Here is a 23,634-nt window from a genome sequence, read left to right on the forward strand (position 1 = left end):
CTCTGTTACATCATGATTTGCATTTCTTACATGTGGAAGTTCTTTGAGGCTGTATATATTTATCTGTATATGATTTTTGTGTCTATGTGCAAATATATTCTTCATGTCTGTCATGCTTGTGTGTGCTTTTCAGGTCTCTGGGTGAATATTCTTCCTGTCTGTGCATTCTTTAGTTTTACATGTATTTGGGTCTACTATATGTATTTCGTGTGTATTTTGTGTGGCTACATGGTTACTCTCGATCTATGCATATAGTACTATCTAACTATCACTCTACTTTTCACACCATCTATTCTATTCTGTACTATAACTCCATGGTCTTAGTTTGTCTAGTCTATCACCGTCAGACTATCAGTGCCTTAAGACTGTCTCAGCTTGCAGCGCTTCTCACGTGGACGTTATTGGCGAGGGCAGGAATGGGAAATGGTACTTTCATACTCCTTTGTGTATGGGAAGTAGGTGTTACCTGAGTATTTCCCTGCCCCCTTATGCTCCCCCTCCTGTTCAGTCCTGGACCACACCCATATTTCTGCCCATTCCGTTATAATCATCTTTGGATATCCATATTTTGCTCTATCCCCTCAAGCTGCCTCCTTTCGCTACGTACTCTTCAGGACCACAGGTCATGAAGCAGAAATCCCCATCAGCTTTACAATCCACCCAATGTTTGGTGTTATTGTGGGGGTCTATGGGACACTCAAACAATGTCCTGGGAGGTCTGATGAGATGGTCTATAGGGTACATTTTGAGCAATTCATCTGTTTGTGTACCCTCATGTATTTGTGAGTCCACGTTTATTATTATGGTAATTTCAAATGCCTTTTTGCATTTGTTCAGTGATATTTTCAAGACACAAATAGCTGTTAGGACCAGTAGTAGTATGGCCAATAGAATTTTGATTGTGTTTGCCAACCAGATGGGTACCCATGAAAACAAATAGTCAAGCCAGTCATCATTTTCAATTTCTTCCTCCTCTGACTCCATCTTTAGTGTGCAGTTCATGTAGGGCTGTGATAGACTCTGTAGGGTCCGATGCTCATCATTGCTTGCTGGTATGTATGCTGCAAGATGGACCAATTTTTACACAAATGCCTCCCTCTATTGCCGTTATTGGATGAAGGGCATACCTGTTTTGAAGGGTCATTAACCCCCTGCCCTCAATTTTTCTTTGATGGCATTGCACCCTTTTATGGTTAAGTTTATTGTTTGCAGCAACTCCCATCTGGTTAGCTGCAACTATTTGGCGTTTAATGAGGTTTGTAAGCTAGGGACAAGGTTGGAAATAAAGAACATTGCTGCTCTGCTGAACAGTTTATGTTCATCTAGTACATCATTGTAGGCCTCTGTTTATTTGCCAAAAAATAATGTTCCATTTACTGCATATTAGCATGAGAGATCTTTTATTGCGAACATTCTTACTCATCAGGGGGACATCTCCAATCTGTACCTCACTTTGTGGCACCACCAAGTATTATTTGCTTATTATCGCTATAGAGCAGAGGCCTCCCAAATTTGGGGAAAGCTGCATGTAGACCTTTGAACCACAATCCCAATAGTGGTCCATTAGTACTGCTGTACCTACTTTCATGCCTGACACATCCAAAATGAGCCCACACCCTATGTTCGTTCCAAACTTCACTGTGCCATTATTTAGGAAGCACATGGTATCATTTTTCAGTGGTATTATCAGTACTGGTGCCCCCTCATCTTCTACCCAGGTGAGAATTTTTGTATGGTCAGGCCACTCTTTGAGGCACTATTTATTTACTTTCAGTAGAACCTTTGTGGGCTGTCCTAGGAGTGCTAATGTTGTGCATCCTATCAATCCTTCAACCAATCCTTCAGCTGTAAGTACACCTCCTTTTAACTCTAGCTGGCCTCTATTCCAGCAACCAGGTATTTCTTTCCCTTGTGCATTTCTGCACTGCAGCCTTTTATGCTCTTCTATTTTAATCCCTCCCCTATTCAGGCCTCCCCATATATATATCTAATTATCTTGTTTTGTGTTTTAGCATTGATCATCAGGTCCTTTTCCTTTAGACTTGAGGGGGGAGAAATGGTCTACATTGACGGTTCTTTGACAATTAATGAAACTGATGGGGTCAGATATACTGGGACTGCAGTGGTAAGACTGAAGGAGGACGGGACAAGTGAGGTGGTCGCAAGTATGCAGCTACCATCCCATTATTCAGCACAAGCAGCAGAACGAGTGGCTCTCATATTAGCAATGAAAAGCAGCATAGAAAAGACGGTGATGATCTATTCTGACTCTGTGACGTCAAAGAGTACACTCAGGACTGGCACGATGGCTCAGGAGAGGGTTCAAGAGAGCAGACAGGACCCCAGTGCAGCATGCACTATTATTGGACAGATTGATCAAGGTGATTGCCTATCCAACAAGGGTAGCAATAGTGAAGTGCCAAACCCACACGAAAGGGGAAGACCCTATCTCAAGAAGAAATGAAGCAGCAGATTCTGAGGCAGAATTTGCAGCATATTTAGCAGAATTGTGGGAACTGAGAGAAAGAGACAAATGGCTCAGGGAGGGGTGAGACACATGATACTGAAGGAGGGTTACAATGTATTACCAGAGGCACAGATTATGGACCTGCAGGGAACTGCACCCAAGGAGGAGAAAGAGCTGTGGGTGAGGATTGGGTGCTCAATGTCTCCAACAGATGTCTTATGGCAACAGAACAACACAGAGAATGTGGTCATGCCACTAGCATTATTGAAGACAGTGTTAGCACAGTTGCACTATCCAACACACACAGGGAAAGAGGTCATTGCTACACGCATTGGAGAAACCTGGTTCTGCCCCAATTTAAATGAACATGTGGCTGAATTTGTGAGTAACTGCTTGCCATGTCAGCAGTTTACAGCAGGGCATACCTTGAGGGTTGTGAGAGGAGCCATACCAAAACCAGTAGGCCCATTTCTGCATTAACAAATGGATTGCGTGGATATGATCAAGTCTTCCAAGAATACTGCTACATGATAGTGGTTGTCTGCCCGTTCTCTAGGTGGATCGAGGCAGGTCCCTGTTCACATGCCGATGCCCTTAGAGTGGCCAGGTTCTTGGTCAGGGAAGTTGTCCCGAGTTGGGGCGCGTGTGAGATCCTGAGGTCTGACAACGGCCCTCACTTCCCCAATTAAATGTTTCAGCACACCACAACCCTGCTAGGCAATCAGCATACATTTGCCTGGCCTACCACCCGCAAGCAAATGGATTGTGTGTAAATCTCTGAATGGACTCCAAAAGGAGTGCATAGCCAAGACCCAGCAAAGGACCAAGACAAATTGGTTGCACTCTTTGCCCCTCACACTTTTTGCACTGCGCAATAAATTAGGGTCTGACCACAATTTAACACCCCATGAGGTGGTGACGGGACGGTGGATGCATCTTCCCCTGGCTCCTCCCACAAGGGCAATGAAAGACTGTGAGAATAGTGCAGATGTGTTAGGACAGGAAATGTGGTGGCTAGCGCTACTTTTATCTACCGCCAGATACAGCTAATCCAAGGGTAGATATTTAACGTTACCGGTAATGTATTACCGGTAACGTTAAATCCCCATGTGGATCACGACCCGGCACACCGCTATTAGCGGCACCGCTAATTACGGTGCCACTAATAGCGGGCAGGCCGCATGCGCGCGACCCTCCATCCCGTTAATTACGCCATGCCGCTATTAGCACAGCATCACAAGGCCAGTGCACATGCTAATAGCGGCATGGTAAATCCCCCCAAACCCCTTACCGCCATGGTGCTAATACCGGCATCGCGGACCACCCATTAAGGGAAATGAGCAGTGTTCCCACCTGCCACAGGTGGACCAAATCAGCACAGGTGGAGGCAATGGAGACTGTGGCAGCTAAAAAGGAGCACACCACACCCCTTCCCACACCAAGATGGTTCCAATACTGGCAGCATTACATGGCCTGGAGGACCTCATTGCAACGCAGCTGCTACAACAACAGGCAGCACAAAGGAGACGCAGGAGGAGGAGGAGGAGGGCAAGACAGGCACAGCAAGCACCACAACGGCACCTAATCATACCACAGAGGCACCCACCAATACCCAGGATCAGAGCCAGTCCATTCAACCTGACCCCTGAGCAGATACACACCCTGTACCGTCTGGACAGGGCTACCATCACCCGCATCGTGGACATGATCCACGATGACATTGTGAGCCTCATAGACATCAGAACTGCCATCCCCCCGCTACTGAAGGTGGTGAGTGTGCTCCACTTCCTGGCCACAGGCACCTATCAGCATACAGTGGGACAGATGCATGGCATCTCACAACGAGTATTCTCACGCACGCTGAACCAGGTACTCGATGCACTCCTGAAGCATGCACCTGAACACATATCCATGCCACAGACTGCCCAGGAGATTGCAAACACAAAAGTTGGCTTCTATTCACTGGCAGGCATTCCAAGTTGCATCGGGGCCATCAACTGTACCCATGTGGAATTGGTGGTCCCACATCACAATGAAGTAGTGTACCGAAACAGGAAGCAATTCCACTCTATCAATGTCCACATGGTATGCGACGCCAACAAGATAATCACACATTGCTGTGCCAGATTCCCAGGATCAACACATGATTCCATGGTTCTGCGGAACTCAACTATCCCACGCTACATGGAGCGACACACCGGACAACGTTCGTGGCTACTTGGTGAGTAGCAGGGCGAGCACATGGCAGCGTGATTTGGGGGGGAGAGATACATACTCCAACTGGGTGTGAATGGGGGGGGAGAGATACATACTCCAACTGGGTGTGAATGGGGGGTGGGGAGATACATACTCCAACTGGGTGTGAATGGGGGGGGAGAGATACATACTCCAACTGGGTGTGAATGGGGGGGGAGAGATACATACTCCAACTGGGTGTGAATGGGGGGGGGGGAGAGATACATACTCCAACTGGGTGTTGACTGGCGTCCGTAGGGAAAATGCACATACATATGTACGCCAATGTCCTTCAGGGAAGGCCACGATGTACTTGAGAAGAACCCACATGCAATTCGAAGGTGCGCAACATTGAGAACAATGCAGGTTGCAAAATATTACACATCCATCCACATTGCACATCATGCCACGCCACATATTACACAAATCAGCAACATGGCGTCAAGACAGTAATACAGAATCAGTGCAGCACAACATCAATCCAGCAACGCGCCCTTGAATGTATGCAAAGGGATCACCCCTAGACATAGCACTGAACCACACACCTCTGGCACCACTGAAGTGATGCTTCACAGCATGGCAACATCGGTGTCAGGATGTCAGTACACTAGCAGTGTGGTACCAAATTCGGATGGGCCAGGGACACCTAAGACCTGGCCTCACCCAGGACATGTCAATTACTGTTGGAAGCATTAATGTGGCATTTCTACTTGCAGGGTCGACCTCCCCCTTGCACGTTGCTGTCACACAGACCATCTGCATGTATGCTGTCAATTCAGTACTTGAATCACAATGCAATGTCAATTTGTGTGATGTGAACAGGCCGATCTTGAGGTGAACAGTAACAGGACCCCGTTCATTCCCCCATACAGGTGATGCGGGCTATCCCCTGAAGACCTGGCTCCTCACACCTGTATGGAACCCACAGAACAGGCACGAGGAGGAATACAATCGTGCACATACCCGTACCCGCATCGTGATCGAGCAGACTTTTGGACTTTTGAAGTCACGTTTTAGGTGCATTAGCAGGTCTGGTGGTGCTCTCCAGTATGGACATGAGAAGGTGGGTAAGATCACCATGGCATGTGTCATGCTGCACAATATGTGTATCAGACGGAATGTGCCACTGCCCCCTGACGTTGAAATAGAAGCACCTGATGAGGATGATGATGGTGATGAGGACGGAGGTGAAGGGGATGCAGGTGTTGCAAGAGGGGATGGCCAGGAGGGACGTGCTGTGAGACAGCATATGATCAACCAAATATTCTGAGGAACATGTTTCCGTACTGTCACATGGATATGGGGGGTAATGCACTGGTGTATGTTTAGAAGCACGCAATGGACCCTGTCGCCAATAAAGTACACAGACACAATGAAGATGTCCAAGCCTGTGTTTTGATGAGAAACCAGTGTATTGAGTGACATAAAGGTGTAGAAGTGCAAGCCCCAAAACATCCCACCACCCTTCCCACCCCCCCCCCACAACAGACCCATAACACACTTCCCACCACCCCCCACAACAGACCCATAACACCCTTCCCACCACCCCCCACAACAGACCCATAACACCCTTCCCACCACCCCCCACAAAAGACCCATAACACCCTTCCCACCACCCCCCACAACAGTCCCTCATGTGTCTGCCATGTATTCCCTGGACAATGTATACAGAGGAATCTCCATCAACCCCCTATTTTCCATTGTCCTTGAAAGGATCTTGAGGGTTGCCAGACGTACCCGGAAGATGAGGACGGGGCAGACTGGCCTTGTTGGGAAAAGTGGCGGTCCATAGTGTCAGCCATGCGGACAAGGACCTCCCTGAGCCTCGCTATCTCATTGCATAGCCTGTCGGTGTTGGCGTCCATCCGCTCAGTGCAGTGCCTTGGGGCCTCGACAATGTTCTCTCTGAGATTGGCAGCCTCCTCAACATGCTGGCCGACCAGCACAGTCAGCTCGTTTTGGCACTGCAGGATGGTGGTGAGTTGGGGGGCAGTGCTGGGTGACCGTGCACTGGATGCTGTGCCCTCCGATGCATCCACTGCAGCAGGTGATGGTAACATGGGGGACATGATTGCCGGGTTGGTGTCCTCAACAGTCCCATCAGACCCAGGGGTCTGGAATGGCACAGGCGCTGGGGTTCCAGGGGGGCTTGGGGTGTGCATCTCCATGTGCTGGCCTAGGGTGTCCTCCGGATCGGATAGGGGGGCAGTGGCGGCTGCCTCACCAGCGGAGCTAGCCGCAGCTGATGGTGGGCCCTCGGTGGCTGGCATTGGTGCCAGTGGGTTCACCTCCAGTGGTGGGGCCGCAGTTGGTGGTGCAGCTACTACTGCCCTGGCAGTGGCACTATGACGATGTTTCCTACTCGTCAGGTGTGCCCTTCCCACCTTGCCCCTGGATGTTGTTGGGGTATCCTCCGGCTCCTGTGCCCTTGGCCTCTTGCATGTAGCTGGTGCCTTTGATGCATCAGCGGCATCCTCCCCATCTGTAAGTGAGCCTGTCAGGGACAATAAGGGGGATATAATTGGTTGCGATTCAAATTACTTAATGAAGATTACATGAATGATGCAGTTGTGGCCATTGGGACTCAGTGGTTGTGGATGCAGGTGATGTGCCAGTTCAGTGCCTCATCCATGCATGGTTGTGTTTGGGACTTGTCTCTGGTGATGTGTGCATGTGTGTGTGTTTGGGTCTGACACTGACATGGTGAGGGATGGATGCATGTGTGGATGTGTGCCCATGCATGAGAGGAGTCTGTGCTCACATATGGGGGTAACAGTACATCCACACCGCGTCCTGTCATGTGTACACTCACCTCCATCTGAAGTGGTAGCCACGCCGATCTCCATGCTGCCCACTCCCTCAATGGATTCCACGGCAATCATGTTTGCGCATGTCTACTCCCATTCCTTCATCCGGATTGGTGAGCCATCTCCACCGGCACTGGCAATGCGGTGGTTCTCAGCCAGGATGCCCCTCACCCGCAGCCTGAGGTCGTCCCACCTCTTCTTGCATTCGCACACGGTGCGCATGCTGGTGCCCACAGCACTGACTTTGAGAGCTATCTCCTCCCAGATGGCTTTTTTCTTCAGCAAGGTTGGCCGGCGCATGTCATTTGCAAAGACTACCTCCGCATGCTCTGCAAGGGTCTGTGTTAACATGACCAATTCTTCATTGGTATATTTTTCCTTGCGCTGCCTGTCACTGGTTTTCTTCAAAGCCTTGGGCATGATGCAGGTGTCCCAGATGAATTTGCACAGCTCCCAACTCAAAACAGGTCCAGGGTGCAGAGGATGGCAATGGATTGTGTTTTTAAAAATGGCCGCCGTGCTCTTTCCCGTTCCTGTGCAATGACGCTATTTCCGGTTCCGCAATTTAATAGTCACCGCTAATAGCGGTGACCGCTAATGGCGCGAGGGGGGAGGTGCTATCTGCACTTTCGCGGAAGGCGGTAAATGACTTTTTGGGAACTTTAGCGGCATGGCGGTAGGGTCATTAACGGCATGGCGCTATGCTCGTGTCCGCGTACTCGTAATGGTACGCCATTAGCGCCCTCTTATGAGGGCGGACACGTTAATAGCGCCATGCCGCTAATTTGCGGTTTTTAGCGCACAACGTGTAATGAGGCCCCAATTGTTTATTTTGATCATATAACCGTGCCTTTTCGACACTTGTCATATGTCGACGCATATGTTTCTCTCTACTCTTTTGTTGCTGCAAAGCTTCTGTTTTCCAACTGTGCAATGCGTCAAATGCTGCAGGTCTAGCCTTTTTCTTTACCAATACAGACTCTAGATATTCTATACGAGGGATTTCAAAGCTACCATTGGTTGGCCACCTAAGATTAGAGTTATGTCTGGTCTGTCTGTGCCAAATGTCATTAAATGCTATACTACCAAAGCCTTTCTTACAGTACATAGTACATGCCGGCGACCCCTCCTGTGGTGCGGGACGGCTATCTTCCAAAGATTGTCTGTCGCTGCGGAATAATGCCCTAAAGCAGGCAGACAATTTCCCAGGCATATCAAATTTCTGGTGTTACCTGGTCAAGTAATTGTGCTCGCGAGTACAATGCGCCAAATTCAAATTGTCAGAGTTAGATTAAGAATCGGGTCACAATTCACCTGACCAAAGGACTGGGAGGCCCGATCGGGTTACTAAGGACAATGCTAAGGACCCACGTGTCTGGTGATTTCGGCAAATTTACCCACCTCGATATATGGACCCTCATCAAGACGTCGTCTCGGGCTAAAGCTCGCCGTTCAGGGATCGGATCGTGCAGTTCTATCGAGGAATTCACTTCTCGTCCAGAGTGGCCGTTTCTATTGGCACCGTCCGATCCCGGTCCGATAGCCGAGCCAACCTTCAACGAGACGAAGTCGATCTTGAGGGTCCCTATTCGGGCGCCATCTGTGGAATCAGAAAATACAATATTAAGGCTTTTACACCATGCAAAGAGAAATACACCGACACGGGCTTGTAAAGATTCCCAGAATCTTTATTGCAACTCTGTACAGTTCACAAAACAAAGTACACAAATAGCTATTTGGCCGTCAATACATCACAGAGACCACCAGCAGGGTTCAATGTGAGCAGTGAACAGGATTTGCTAGCTGGACATCAGCGTATTTATACAGTTTGTTATAACGATGTCCAGCCTCCTACAAGTTAATCATGTACTGGGCTAGGGTTGCGCCAGGTTCGTTCCTAATTTACATATCTCGTGCATGCGGTTTACTTTTAAACACATTTGCTAACAAACACTATTATTCTCTAGGTTTAACTTTACACTCTTTACACATTGCTTTAATACAAATCATACAGATGTTTCACATATTGTGTTTAAATAGCGTTATTGTTCTTGTATACTTGTAGGTTAACTTCGCCAATTCAAGTTATCCCCTGATCCCGAGGTCAACAAAGGACAAGGTCTACATGACCCTAACATGTAGCCTGAAGGCAGGTTGGACATTAACTCTCCTACAGAGGTTGAAGAGGTTAAAGCAAGAACAAGAGAACACAAGACGGCCATTTTAGGCCACAGGGTGACTTTGCACGAATAACTAAAATGGGGGCTTTAACCTAAAATGGAGGCTTGATTCACTTAAGGTCACGACCTTGCAATACAGATTTCCTCGCAAAGTGACTGGGCCTAGGTCAACATATACAATGGGAACGAAACAATATTATATCAGTTCTAACACAATGAGTGCCTCTAGAACAAGCATAGCAACTAAAATATCCGCAGCAAGAGCACAATGCCTGATGTATCTCGCGATGGTGCAAACACAAGGAAGCTTTCAAGGGAAGTCAGCAACGTTGAGATGGATGTCCCGTATGAAGATAACTCCATGAAGACATTAGACATGATGAACAATTATTGGAAGCTAGATGAAGGTATACAGTACATAACTGACAGACCTGAGAAGGGAGAAACAAAGACTATCAAATTGAAGGAACTGGCATTTCCCTGAACAAGAGTGAAGGAGATAGGAGGATGCTGGGAAAGACCACAGATACTAGTGTATGGACGAGTGTACACTAACGATGGATGGCAAGATGGAGTGGTGGGAAGCAAAGCACTAACAGTAGCCCAGTCACCAGTGAACAAAGTGCAGGAAGAAAATGACAAGTGCCTGAAGGAATGGGACGTGAGTGCAAAGTTACTGACATGGGTGAAAAATGAAGCTGGACCGATGCTGATAATCCCTCTGAAGACACCAGCCCTTTGCTATCAGAATAATGGCAAAGTTGAAGTTGGCGAGAACATTGGGTGCAAAACCATTGAACAACTTGCAGCTATGAAGGTGGGAACAGCAGTACTGATGGATCACGACTGGGCTTGTGGATCGAAAGCATACGAGAAGCTGCCACTCGAGTGGGGAGGACTTTGCTCATTGGTACACATCAACATGCCCTCGTTGGTAGTACCAAGGAAGGATGTAAAGCTTGATGAATTCCCAAAAATGAATAGCAATAAGAGAAGGAAGAGATTGGTCAAGGTGGCAGCAACGGCCAAGTCAGAGAAAGCAATGAAACGGGAAGGGTTGAGCGGATTGACGAGAGGAGGGATTTACTTCTCAGAAGCATCAGAAATGGCACTAGATGAGATCCCAGCAGAGCACAGACTGTTCAGCAAGACACAAATGTTCTTCGGATCAATAATACAATCTATGCAGACATACACGAACGCCAAGTGGTTACAGATCACTTGCTGGGAGATGAAGGTAATGATGAACTTTACAGTCAATGAGTTCAATGCCATAAAGGAAGAGCTCAGAGCAATTAGGTTGGTGGCACTACAGAATAGATATGTTCTGGATCTCCTCATGGCTATGGAAGGAGGAGTTTCTGCAAAGATAGGGAGTTCCTGCTGGACATTCATACCTGCCAACGGCACAGATAACAGAACTCTATCGGATGCAGTGGCACAACTGGCACAGATACATGCCAAAATGGAAGATGAGGCAAGAGGAACAGGGAAGGACAAGAGCTGGCTAGCGCATATATGGTCATGGATGCCATCATGGATGCCGTCATGGCTGTCAGACGGACTGAAGGTGGTAGAAGAAGCTCTCATGTTGGGAGCAGCATCTATGTGCGGGATCAAAATCTGCATGGCAAGATGCAAGAAAACAGCAGAAGAGGCTATCGGAATGCAGATCCTGATGGATGTGAACATAGGAGGAACAAAAGACGAAATTGTAGCAGAGCGAGACAAGCTCAGAGAGTAAATCGTGCAGTGCCAACTATTCCCCACTGAATCCATGAAGCTGGACAATCCGCAAAACCCAAAGTACTATGAAGGGAGGTGGGTTTGGTGTAACCCCGAAGGAGTGTGTTGCCTCATGCACTGGTCGTGCGACACAGGTACACAGAGAGCTGAGAACCGTTGCAGATCCAAGGCCTGGGGACATCAGCTCTAGCCAACCACAGTTCATTATCCTAGGGGTGGGTAGCAACGGGTCAGAACCAATGGTATGTCCACCACACTGCAACATTGTTATAGATAGTGACTTGGCGATGGACCAGGCCAGCCACCTGACATCCGAGGACCGGTAGAATATCATGTATAGTGTCCACTATAGGTGGTAAGAGGCTCAGTATCGAATTAGGGGGCCGATAGGTTTTTGAAGAAAGGCCCAAGTAATGACAGAGCTGTGATGTCATTTTGCATGAAAACTGGCCTGTGAGCCAGGAGAAGTTGAGACGTGCACTGATATCTTCTGTCCCTGTGCTGATACCTGTTGGTTTTGTCTGTAATAAATCGCAGTTTGAACTGGGCACTGACTGAGTCCTACGTTTATCCTGTGGAAGGTGTTGGGCCTTCCGAGAGTCCGCAAACTCCTAGCGTCTCTCTGTCATACTTGTGAGTTTGTCCCAATAGGTTGAAACTTGGTGGGTGAGCACGTGAGTTGAGAGATATGTATTAATATAGCATTCTCAAGACAAGAAACCACCTACTATACAGGAAACTGCTCAAATCCTGGCTCTTCACTTCGTAATGTTAGGGTAATTTCTGGGGCTGGCAGAACCGTGCCGAGGATCCGTGGACACCCAGCTCACAGAAGGCCCTAATGCCTTCACAGGTCCCAAAAAGCCAAAGTCTGCACAAGGAGCAAGGATAACTGTGGTTTATTGTACCAAAATGCACAGAGGGTATATGCACGAACAACGCTCAGGCACATATCGCCGCAGTCTGGCTCGCATGTCCAGTTTTGTATACTCGTGACGAAACAACCTTTGTCAATTAGCAAAACCCCCTCCTAAACCTATCGAGGCCCAGGATTGGCCCCTGACTGGTAGGTCCAGTATAGGACCTTATACACAAGGATTATGAATGGACAGCACTGTGTCAAGTGGTATACTTGGATCATCCCCGAAAGTTGCTACTTTGGAAAAGTTACAGTGAGAAAGCCTGGTAAATGGTTGGCACCTCTCGCCCTCCACCCCCAAAACCCAGTGTCCTGATTGGTCAGGCTGCAGGCTCCCAGGTCTGGGACAAACTTCATTCCCACCCCACGAGACACCTTTTCTCAGTGCATGTCTACTATGTTTCAGTTGCAACTATGTGTCTGCGGAATACAATAGTGTGAAGGCGACTAATGCCATGAGAGTGCTCCATTCCCATTGTAGAAGGTGTCTGGAGGTAACAATTATGTTGCAAGTCACTGTCCAGCCATGGGGCCGTTGCTCATTCCCAGCCTCCACGCTTTGTCTGCTCATAGCTCGGCCGAGTCATGTGGTCGGAGACCACTCTTGCAAGCTTAGTTGCCTCGAATTAGCCTGTACTTTACAGGGAGCACTCGTCGCTGCCGCCAATGTCATCTTGGCTCAGGAAATGGAATGTCGCTTCGCAATATGGTGTCCTTGGCAGTCTGCTGCTTATGCCGAAGGTTATTCTGCTAGCACAGCACCTAATGGTTTGAGGTTTCCCTACGATCACTGTGGCCTACTGTATTCTCCTAAGGCCTGCTCTGGCTTCCATTATGGAGTCGTCATAATGTCCATAGGTTAGTGTGAGCTTTACAGTTGGTCAGGTCCCTAGGGTACTCCTGTCCAACCATAGGGTTAGTTGCGGGTAAGCCTCTGCAAGTGTGTACACAAGCTCTTCTTTGCTTCTTGCATTTCTGCGGAGCTGTAGCGAGTCTAATGACAAAATAATAAACATGCAGATTGTAGCCCTCTATCTACCGAACTGTACATGTTCTTTGTGTAGAATGGTGGGTGTGGGTTTGAGTGAGCTGCGCGGAATACGGGTGTGCTTCGTGTCTAGTGGAGCTATGTCATCGGGATGTCTCTAACGACCTGCATCATGCTGGCTTTAGTACAATGCTTTTAGTCAAGTTGGTCCATGCGGTTCTCTCCAGCTCTGTCTTTGTGTCTCTTTGTCCATTCTGGGCAGATTTTGAGTCGTAGCCGGGGCATATGGTCGGCTTACAGGGTACCTTTCACAGTAGTTATCCATGGCTGAAGCAGTAGGTATTGGCAAAAGCTCATGGGATCGGCAGCCATATTGTTGCTGGCGCTTCTTCCGGATGGGGGGTCGTCCGGGACTGAGGATCAGCTTAGATTTTCCCTTTTCAGTAACTAGAAGACCGCGCACAGGAACACACACAACTAAAAGAATGATGAATGAAGACACAGATTGTGACTCCCACCAAGAAATCAACTAAAAATAGAATCTAAGGAAGACACTTCACGACATACTGAACGACTAACTGAGAGATAGCCATGATAGGAGGACACTAAAGACTGAACACATAGACAGACCAAGATGGAAGTAACAGGATGATTCATCAATAGCACCCTGGCCCCTAACCACACCCAAGCTCCAACTGACCCATGTCATGATAGATAGCAAGGGAATAGAGAGCACCCAACACTCAGCTCCTACACCAGAGGGAGAGAAATAGATACACCCAATCACATTATACAAATCTCATTAGGATTCAGCTTGGAGCGGGCCGCGCCATAACACACAACAGTCAGACAGCCAAAAAGGAAATCAGCAATAACCCCACCCAGAGGAATACAATTTAAATGGAACATGACATACTAGAACCAGGATACTGACCCAACAAACCCATCTTTCAAATCTCTGCATACCTAACCCACCCGATACTTCACACAACCCTCTCTCGTCCAGCTAACCGCACGCACTTCACCATTCTGCATCGACAACAAACAAACAACAAATAAACAACACCAACAGCACACAAGGTCTCGCCAGGTCCAATACTCACACCAAAGCTCAGCGCACACTGTATACCAAACTCAAGCCACCAACAGCACACCACTTCTCCCACTCTCCTACTCCCCCTCCACTCGACTGACCCTACCTGCCCTTCTTCTTGTTTACAGATCCGCCAGAGTGCCTAGGGGCCAACTCCATTGGTGACGGTGCGTTATATAAATACATTTAACATTAACTTGAACATTCTCGACTTTAGCACTGCAGGGATTAAAATGTGCAAAACTGGCCCACGATGCTAGCCCACATTGGCCCTTAGTTATTGCCCTGTCGGCTTCTACACCAGTCCGAGCTTTGTGAACAGTAACAGCGGTGGTTTATTGTCAGCGACCACAATTCACAAACCTGCTATTGATTATGCCGTCTGCCCAAGCCAGGGTGCAGGGACAGCCTCCATTATGGAAAGAGTCTCAGTAAAGACAGGGAGTCAGGGCCCATAATTGCAACGCCTGGTGGATCTGATTGCATTTGTTGCTAGTTTTTTTTTTCTTTTTCTTTAATGTTGTCTGGCCGTATTTACTAAGAGCAAGGGTATGCAAGCAGTGTCATGTACTGACTTCTCTGACTTGTGCCAGTTACTTTCCCATGCAAAGGTTTGTGTTTCAGTTGTAACAGCCTGATGATATGCTCTTCTAAATGCACTTTTCTTTTAAATGTATCATGTAATTCAGATAGTGTGTGTTTCAGCAGTATGGTAACAGCGCCCGTGCAAGGAGAAACACAATGTTTCCCTGCCCTAGTCCCAGTGCGGAGATGATTGGCGTGTGTGCCACTTTCTTACACTGATTGTTGGTATCATCTAAAGTCGTGCACATTGTAACAATGCAAAAAGTCATGGATGCTGGTGAACTCCCGTATACTGCAGTTTATGCTACAAATCCTACCCACCATGTTGCAAAAATACCCTCGCGTTGATTGTTTGCAATAAAGCAACTCTGCCCCTCTTGGGACTGCACTCTCAGACCCGCCCACGACGAATGATGAGAAATGAGCCTGCTGTTAGGGGAAACCCACCCTGGGGGGCAGCCCTGCAAAGGGGATTTCCTGAGGCGGGGGTGGGGGGACTCATTTGCAAAGTAACACTCAACAGAGGCCTTTCAGCAGTTTCTTGAGGCCCACAAATTGATATACCAACAGCTGTTGTGTTCTGGTGTAATGTAAAGTATTTGTAAATAGCACAACTTCTGCCTATTTAATGGCCTCTTGCACAGCAGTCACGTCCTAAAAAAAGTGGGGGGCTGTGACGTATGTAGTGGGAAGTGACGTCGCATGAACTGTGCGTAGGTTAACATTAAATATGCACATTTCTTTCAGTTTGTCTTTACCAAGTGAAGAAAGCCCATAGGACAAATAAGTATTTGCCTAGAGAACAGACTTCCCTATAACATGGATGGCCAAGTGTAAAAGGTGCGCACCTTTTAAGTCTAAGAATCTGTGATGAAACCTATTGTGTATAGCAGAAGAAGTTGTAAAGCTTTGATGAGAAATGTAAGCAGTGTTAAATACTTGAAAACACAGGGGGAACTGCGCCCACCCTCTGAAACAAGTGCCCAGATGCACAGATGTCTTATACCCCAATAGGCATCATGGTCCCACGACCTGTGCCCTGTGTCTTGCAGCGTGGTTCTAAAACAGATAGGGAGGAGGGTTGGTAGAAACGGAGGGCGATGCTGGGGCGTAGCCTGGCGGTTTCATGGATACAGGCCGGATGTCTCAGATTTCAAGTGCCAGTGTGTCTCTAGGTGGTTTCCCTAAAGGTGAACAAAACAAACCCATTTCGTTACCAGTGCTGGTTTACTTGGAGAGCCTGTGATCTGGAAGGTGATGGTGTACATGTGCTAGGGGCAGAGTACGGGGCGTTGTGGAGACGTGCACCCCCAACACACAGTGTCGTTGCAGAAGTTGTCATGGAGATTGACCTTTCTACGAGTGGGCAACAAACTCAAGTTGCTTTCACTTCCAGGTATCCCCAGGCCCTTTAGCACTGTAAATACGGCTTGGTGCAGTAAGCTCACTGAGTATGTTTTAGGCGACTCATATCATTTCCTGCAGAGTTACATTTCTGCACTATGGAAGAAGTGTAGAGAAGCAGATGGACACATTTTCCCTAACTCCTGCCCCCTCACCGCTGTCATACTGGAACAGCAGGAGAAGAGCTGTATGTGGGACCCATTGGCCCTCATCACAAGGTTGGCACTCCGGTAAGAACGGCACCGGTAAGGCAATACCGGCATCCATTACCGGGCTGGTGTATCATGACCCTAGATGCCGTTGCTACCGGCATCGTCAAGGACCCGTTGTGGCTGTGTACCACCGTACCGGCATGTGGGCACGCGCGCAGATGGGGAGGCCTTAATACCGGCAGGCCGCAAAGAAGGGGACACCACGAGTCGCACGTACAAGTACATACCGGTAAGAAGGGCCACCATGATGCTGGCAATACCGGCATCGCGGACCACCCGTAAACTGCAAACTGCTGTGTAACCAAGTGCCACAGGTGCATACAATCAGCACAGGTGGAGGCAATGGAGTCAGGGTCAGCACAAAAGGAGCACCCCCACACACCACACCCCCTTCCAAGCCAAAATGCTACCACTTGTACTTGCCATACTGGGCCTGGAGGACATGCCTGCACTGCTACTCCTTGAGCAGGCAGTACAACAGGAAACACAGAGGAGACGCAGGAGGAGAAGGAGGGAGAGACATGCCCAGCAAATCCCACCAGTGCAGGCAATCACTCCCCAGAGACAGCCAACAATCCCACGTATAAGGGCCAATCCATTTGACTTAACCCCAGCACAGATCCACACGCTGTACCGGCTGGACAGAGACACCATCACCAACATAGTGGAATTAATACTGGATGGCCCTCATTACGAGTTCGGCGGTAACCATGCCGCTATTGGCGGCATGGCTGCCGCCGAAATCGCATCGGTGTCCGGGTCCTCGGAATGAGGACTTACCGGGCCATTCCGAGTTCGGAAGGCCTTGTAATTCCTCCCTCCAAGGCTCCGGACACAGTCCTTCCCCATTCCCATTTCAGCCCCCATAGGGCTGAATGGGAATGGGAGAGGGAGCAAACAACGGGCCATTACGAGATGGCCCGTTGTTTGCTCCCTCTTCCCCTCGCGGGACCCGGTAAGCACGCCTGGTTTTCCCAGGTGTGCTTACCGTGTCCCGCGAGGGGAACTCGTAATGCGGCGGTACGGAGTGAACGGCGCCGGCACCTTTTACGGCGCCGTTCACTCCGTACCGCCAGGGTCGTAATGAGGCCCGATGACTTGGTCAGCCTGATCAACATCCGCACAGCCATCCCCCCTTTGCTGGAGGTGGCATCTGTGCTCCACTTCCTGGCCACAGGCACTTACCAACACACAGTGGGCCAAATGCATGGCATGTCCCAATCATGCTTCTCTATTGTGTTAAACCAAATGCTGGATGCACTACTGAAGCACGCAAGTGCCCACATATCCTTACCAAGGACACCACAGGAGGCAAATGCCACCAAAATAGCATTCCATGCACTGGCATAATTGGTGCCCTTGACTGTACCCATGTAGAGTTGGTAGTCCCACATGCCGTGGAGGCGGTGTACCGCAATCGGAAGCTATACCATTCCATCAATGTGCAGATGGTGTGTGATGCCAGCCAGATAATAACACATTACTGTGCCAGATACCCAGGATCCACGCATGATGCCATGGTGCTGCGGAACTCCTCACTACCCCGCTACATGGAAGGAGACGTTGTACGAAGTGGCTGGCTGTTGGGTGAGTCTGCCCTCTGGGCCATGGGGGCAGATGGATTGGGGTGGGGGAACATCCATATGCAAGGGGAATGCCCTCTGGGCCATGGGGGCAGATGGATTGGGGGGGTACATGCATATGCAAGGGGAATGACCTCTGGGCCATGGGGGCAGATGGATTGGGGGGGAATGGAAGTTTCTTAAGTCATCCGCCGACACACTGCACTCACATTTGCATGCAAAATTCCCCTAGCCAAGACATACATTGGGTGGCCTGGTGGTTTAAAAGCCTAGGACCCTACGTCGTGTATGTCACACAAGGCTCCCGCTATGGATTGGCATGCACTGTACAGGGCTGACAGTCATGTGGATGTGGCTGCCAATGACGAGATTGTGCATATGAATTTGAATGATGTACAGGCTGAGCACACCTGTCAACTGAGCCTCATCCTCACATATACCTCCTTCTGCTCCCATGTAGGTGATGCTGGATATCCTCTGAAGCCATGGCTACTCACCCCTGTCAGGAACCCGCAGAATAGGCATGAGGAGGACTTCAATCATGCACATACACGTACACGTCTAGTCATTGAGCAGACGTTTGGCCTTTTGAAGGCACGGTTTCGCTGCATCAGCAGGTCGGGAGGGGCACTCACATACGGGCCTGAGAAGGTGGGCAAGATCATCACGACATGTGCAATGCTGAATAATATGTGCATCCGGCAGAACATACCCCTGCCACCTGACATGGAGCTACCACCACCTGGTGAAGTAGAAGGAGAGGAAGGAGAAGTAGGACATAGGCCAGGACACGAAACACGTGAGGGTCACGCAGTGCGCCAAATGGTCATAGACCGTCTGATGTACTTTGATGCAGAGGGTACAATGTGTTGTGAACTGTGAGCACTGGGTGTGTGGGCACATGTGCACGAATCACCATGAAGCAATAAATTAACATACAAAAAATCAGCAGTGTCCACTCATGTGATGTTTGCTACACAACTGGTGTATTTGTGAGGAATTTAGTACAACATGATTCAACAATCCACACCCCCACCACCCCTCCACCTCCCCCTACCCTACGCCCATGCCCCCAAACACCCCAGTACTGCACACTACACCCACCACCCCTCCACCTCCCCCACCCTACTCCCATGCCCCCAAACACCCCAGTACTACACACCACACCCACCACCACCCTCCACCCACCCCCTAACACCCAAAGTCAACTATGGCACGACATGTGTCTGGATGTATACCCAAAGAGATTATGCAGGGTGGCCCTGCTACTGTTGAGTCCCCTTCGGAGGTGGGGGTTGGATCTCTGAGCAGCAGGAACTCCGCAGGGACATGCGCATGGGGCTGGTCTGCCTTGAGCTCGCTGGCGTGGATGATGCGGATGACCCAGATAGTTGTGATCCCAGGGGCAGGGTTTGCCGTTGGTCCATGCTGTCAGCAATCCTGGTGAAGATCTGACCCAAGGCATTGAAGCCATCACGCACTTGCGGTGCACTTGAGTTAATGGCCTGGATTACGGCCGCAGTGCTGTCCTGGATGATACGGCGTGTTGTCTCCCCTTCAGCAAGGTACTGCTGCACATAGCCTTGCATCACCTCCTGCCGGGCCTCCATCCTGGAGAGACGTCCCTCAAGGTCCCGTATGGCAGAGTGGGTTGTGGTCTGAAGTGGGAGAATGGAAGACCAGGCTCCCGTCCTTCGCCTCTCGCGCATGGCCTAGAGGGTCACGACCCAAACACCCGCCACGAGAAGAGTTTGTCCATTTGCCAGACGACCAGATACCCTGGTACAGGAACATACGGATGTGTCCATCTGCCTGCCCAGCAGCCCGCACTGGCCATGCCGACACCTGCGGCACGGATCAACTAGACTAAAATCTACACGTCGTTAGAGATGCCATGACGACCTAGACAACGGGAAGCACATCTGTACAAATGTACACACTGGACATTCCCACACCAACCTACACGAAGAATATACTCAGTGCTATGACGTAGGCAACAGGCATATTCACGGACGTGCATCTTTATTATTTTTACATAGGCTTTCAGAATGCAGAAACGCAAGACGCGTCATGAACTCTTCTACTAGCTTGCTCACGCTTCTCTTGAAACCAGTTACCGCCATGAGAAGTATAATGAAGACAATACTGGTCATGAAATTATATGCTCCTATAACCTAAAGCACCTATACACCAAACGGACAACTTATGCACCAGGCCCAAGGAGGCCTCAAACAAGAGTTCCCGTAGACATTAACAAGGCAAGAGTCAGTTGCTGATCCTGCAGAATGAGCTTGGCGAAGCAACCAGCCAAGGTCGCAATGTTGCAAACCTACGTTCCAAGAGCAAATCATCAAAGGCACGATGTTGCAACCTCGTACTCCACGCACCAACGTTAAAGTCACCCCGACAAATTAAACCAGACGCGCAGTAGAAAAACAATATTAATTGTGCAGAATTCTGCCTCTTTCACGGTCCCTCCCCACGTGACCAAGCCGAACCTGACGAGATGCCAAACCCAGGAGAACAGAGGCGTCTGGATCCCTCGCTACGAGACACTGGCAGATACACTTGAAAGGCTCAATGGACATCTGCAACAGTGGGAGCGGTCCCCCGTCCAGCTATGAATAAGTCCTCACATTGTCTGCATGTACCCATAGTGAAACATTGTTACAACTTACAGGTACACCGAGAGCTGGGAACGACGGTGGTCCCAGGCTGGGAAGCTCACGGGCGCACCAATCAGAACATGGGGCTCTTATCACTGACGCCAGCAAATGTAGCCAATCCCCAGGAGTCTTCATGTAACAATTCTCATGTATCTAATTGTAAGGACAACCCAGATATACCACCTGACTACACCTTGTCCACTAATATCATTTTCTATATGTGTGCTATACTAACCCTACCACTCGAACACCCAATTAAGAGTGGCGATAGGTTTTTTGTTAACTTTCTGAAGTGACGCAAGTAGCGCGTCATAATACCGTAAAAAGGGCCTGCGAGCCCCATGATTGTGTGTGTGTCAGGACGAACGCGTACGCTCCTTGACCCATCCCTGCCGTTTTGTCTAATAAACAGCAGAGTCACCTTGCTCCTTGTGTGCGTCTCATACTCTATCTCACCTCATCTGGGATATACACGGGAGGAGTTGGGGCCTCCCTGCCTGGAGGTCCGCGGACGGCCCGGCCGACCCCGGCAGAATTTCCCCCCGACAAGTTGGAGGCTCCAGTGAGATCTGTTTAAGATCGACTTTTTATTTTTTACTTTTTCCAGGCACTCACATTGCGAGGAGGCCCGGCGGCGCGGCCCCCTCTGCCGTTGCCCCGTTCTGAGGACTACAGGACCATCGCGGAGCTGCGAGAAGACCGGACAGCGCAATCCGGATATTGGCCCTCGGGAGCCGGTTGAGAAGTATTCCGCCCGCGGTTGGCGAGTGTCCACACGTGGTCCAGACAAGGGGAGGTGGCGAGCCGCTTGGAGGGGTGCACGCAGTCGAGCGGCCCTGCATCGAGAGAACTTGGTGAGCATGACACGCACAACGAGCAATGCGAAATTGTGAGGGAGGGGGAGGGAGTAAATAAGGGAGGAGGGAGGTATTGTACAGAGGCGCGGCGAAGGTTTAACTGAGTGTTGCTAATGGAATGAATAGGTGACGAGACGAGTGCGAGAGCAGTCGGCTACGTCACGCAAAAAGAGGGGGGCGGAGCACGAAAACATCACGTGTGACCGCTCGTAGACACTGATTGGCCTAAATTGCGACTAACGTGTAGGGGTGGGTGTGTGTGGTTTCCTACGATTTGACATTTATTGATCAATGAGTAGATGAGGTTCCCTATTGTTCGAGCAAGAAACTCGATAGGTAGATGACGAGGTTCCCTATTTTTCGAGCAAGAAACTCGATAGGTAGATGACGTTTCCCTGTAGGCGGTAGCTAGTTACATAGTTGCTCAATACGGAAGATAATTGGCTGGTTAAGCCCTCCTGTTGAGGGGCGTATCACACGCGAGGCGACGCAGCGTGCGCAGTCCGGTTATATTATTGATGAGATTACCTTGTTCCAGGAGAGACAGGAAGACAGCTGTAGGGTTAGCGGGGTAGATTGCAAGTGTATTTTGAACTTAAAGAACATAATAAGAATGTACCAGTAGCTCGAAGAAATAGGTGACGTCACCAGTAGGAATTTAATAGGATATCGCGAGCACAAGGAACTTTGGGTTTGAGAGTGGTGGGGAAGAGAAACATGATAAAGGAGCGGATACGGAGATAAACGATAAACGAGTGGACCGAAAGAGGAGAAGGGGAAAGGGGCGTGGCTGCGCACGGAGAACGCCGGCCACGGCAAGTGTAAAAGGGGGAGGAGAACAGGGAAACAGGACGACTGTATAAGATCGTCGTAAGGGGTACGCAGCCGCGGGGGGCTGCGTGCGCTTCGGCCGCAGGGGGCCGTAGGGGAAGGAATATAATATAGCATCATACATATATACATATATTTGTTTTTTATTATTATTTTTTATTATTATTGCATAATTTGTAAAAGGATTGTCGTAAGTCCCCACACTTGCGGGGCAAGGTAAGCAATACAAGGTTGTATATTGTAAACTGCTAGTAAAGGGAAGGGTAACAAGGGGAGTGCGACTATGTCATACGGGAGAGGGTCGGGAGGGTGGGGGAACACCCTCACTACCCCACTACAACACATATTCACCACACTGCCACCACATAGGGAGAAATTAATTAAAGGATAGTTCCGGGACTTTTTTTTTATTTTTCCTATGGTTCGGCCATGTGTTTTTAAGCATAAATCGGTAGATCGTAGAAAACTTTCCTATGGACCTTACCCGACTTTTCGTCCATTAACGCACTCGAAAACATCCGCCATTTTATGATAATCCTCTCACTTGCTGCATCGCCCTGGCTCACCTGCTTTTGCGGCACTAAATCAAATCCCCCGCCCCTGAAACAGACTTGATCAAAACATTCATATTCCCCGCCTCTATCCGTGACGTGACTGAGCTGCGTAGGCAAACGCGCCCAGGCGTCTTCTACGCGACTCCACACAGAACCAGGAAATCAACACAGATGAGCTCAAACAACACAGCGCGCCACAATTGGGAATATGAAACTGTGCTTTTAAATTAAACCGCAAGATTGTAAATTTGGTAAAGTACATTTATTTGACATCAAATGTTTTGAGAATATTCAGCGATTAGCATTTTTATTTGCTCACGTTCCAAAAAGTTCGTTTCGAGGCACACGATGTTCCTTTGCTGTACACAGGGTCTTAGATCATCTCACAATACAGCGCCACAATTCGGAATATGAAACAGTGGTTTAAAAGCAAACGGCAAGATTGTACATTTGGCAAAGTACATTTATTTGACATCAAATGTTTTGAGAATATTCAGCGATTAGCAT

This window comes from Ambystoma mexicanum, chromosome 6p (assembly GCF_040938575.1).
Source record: "Ambystoma mexicanum isolate Mex_15411 chromosome 6p, UKY_AmexF1_1, whole genome shotgun sequence".
In the NCBI taxonomy this organism is placed as follows: domain Eukaryota; kingdom Metazoa; phylum Chordata; class Amphibia; order Caudata; family Ambystomatidae; genus Ambystoma; species Ambystoma mexicanum.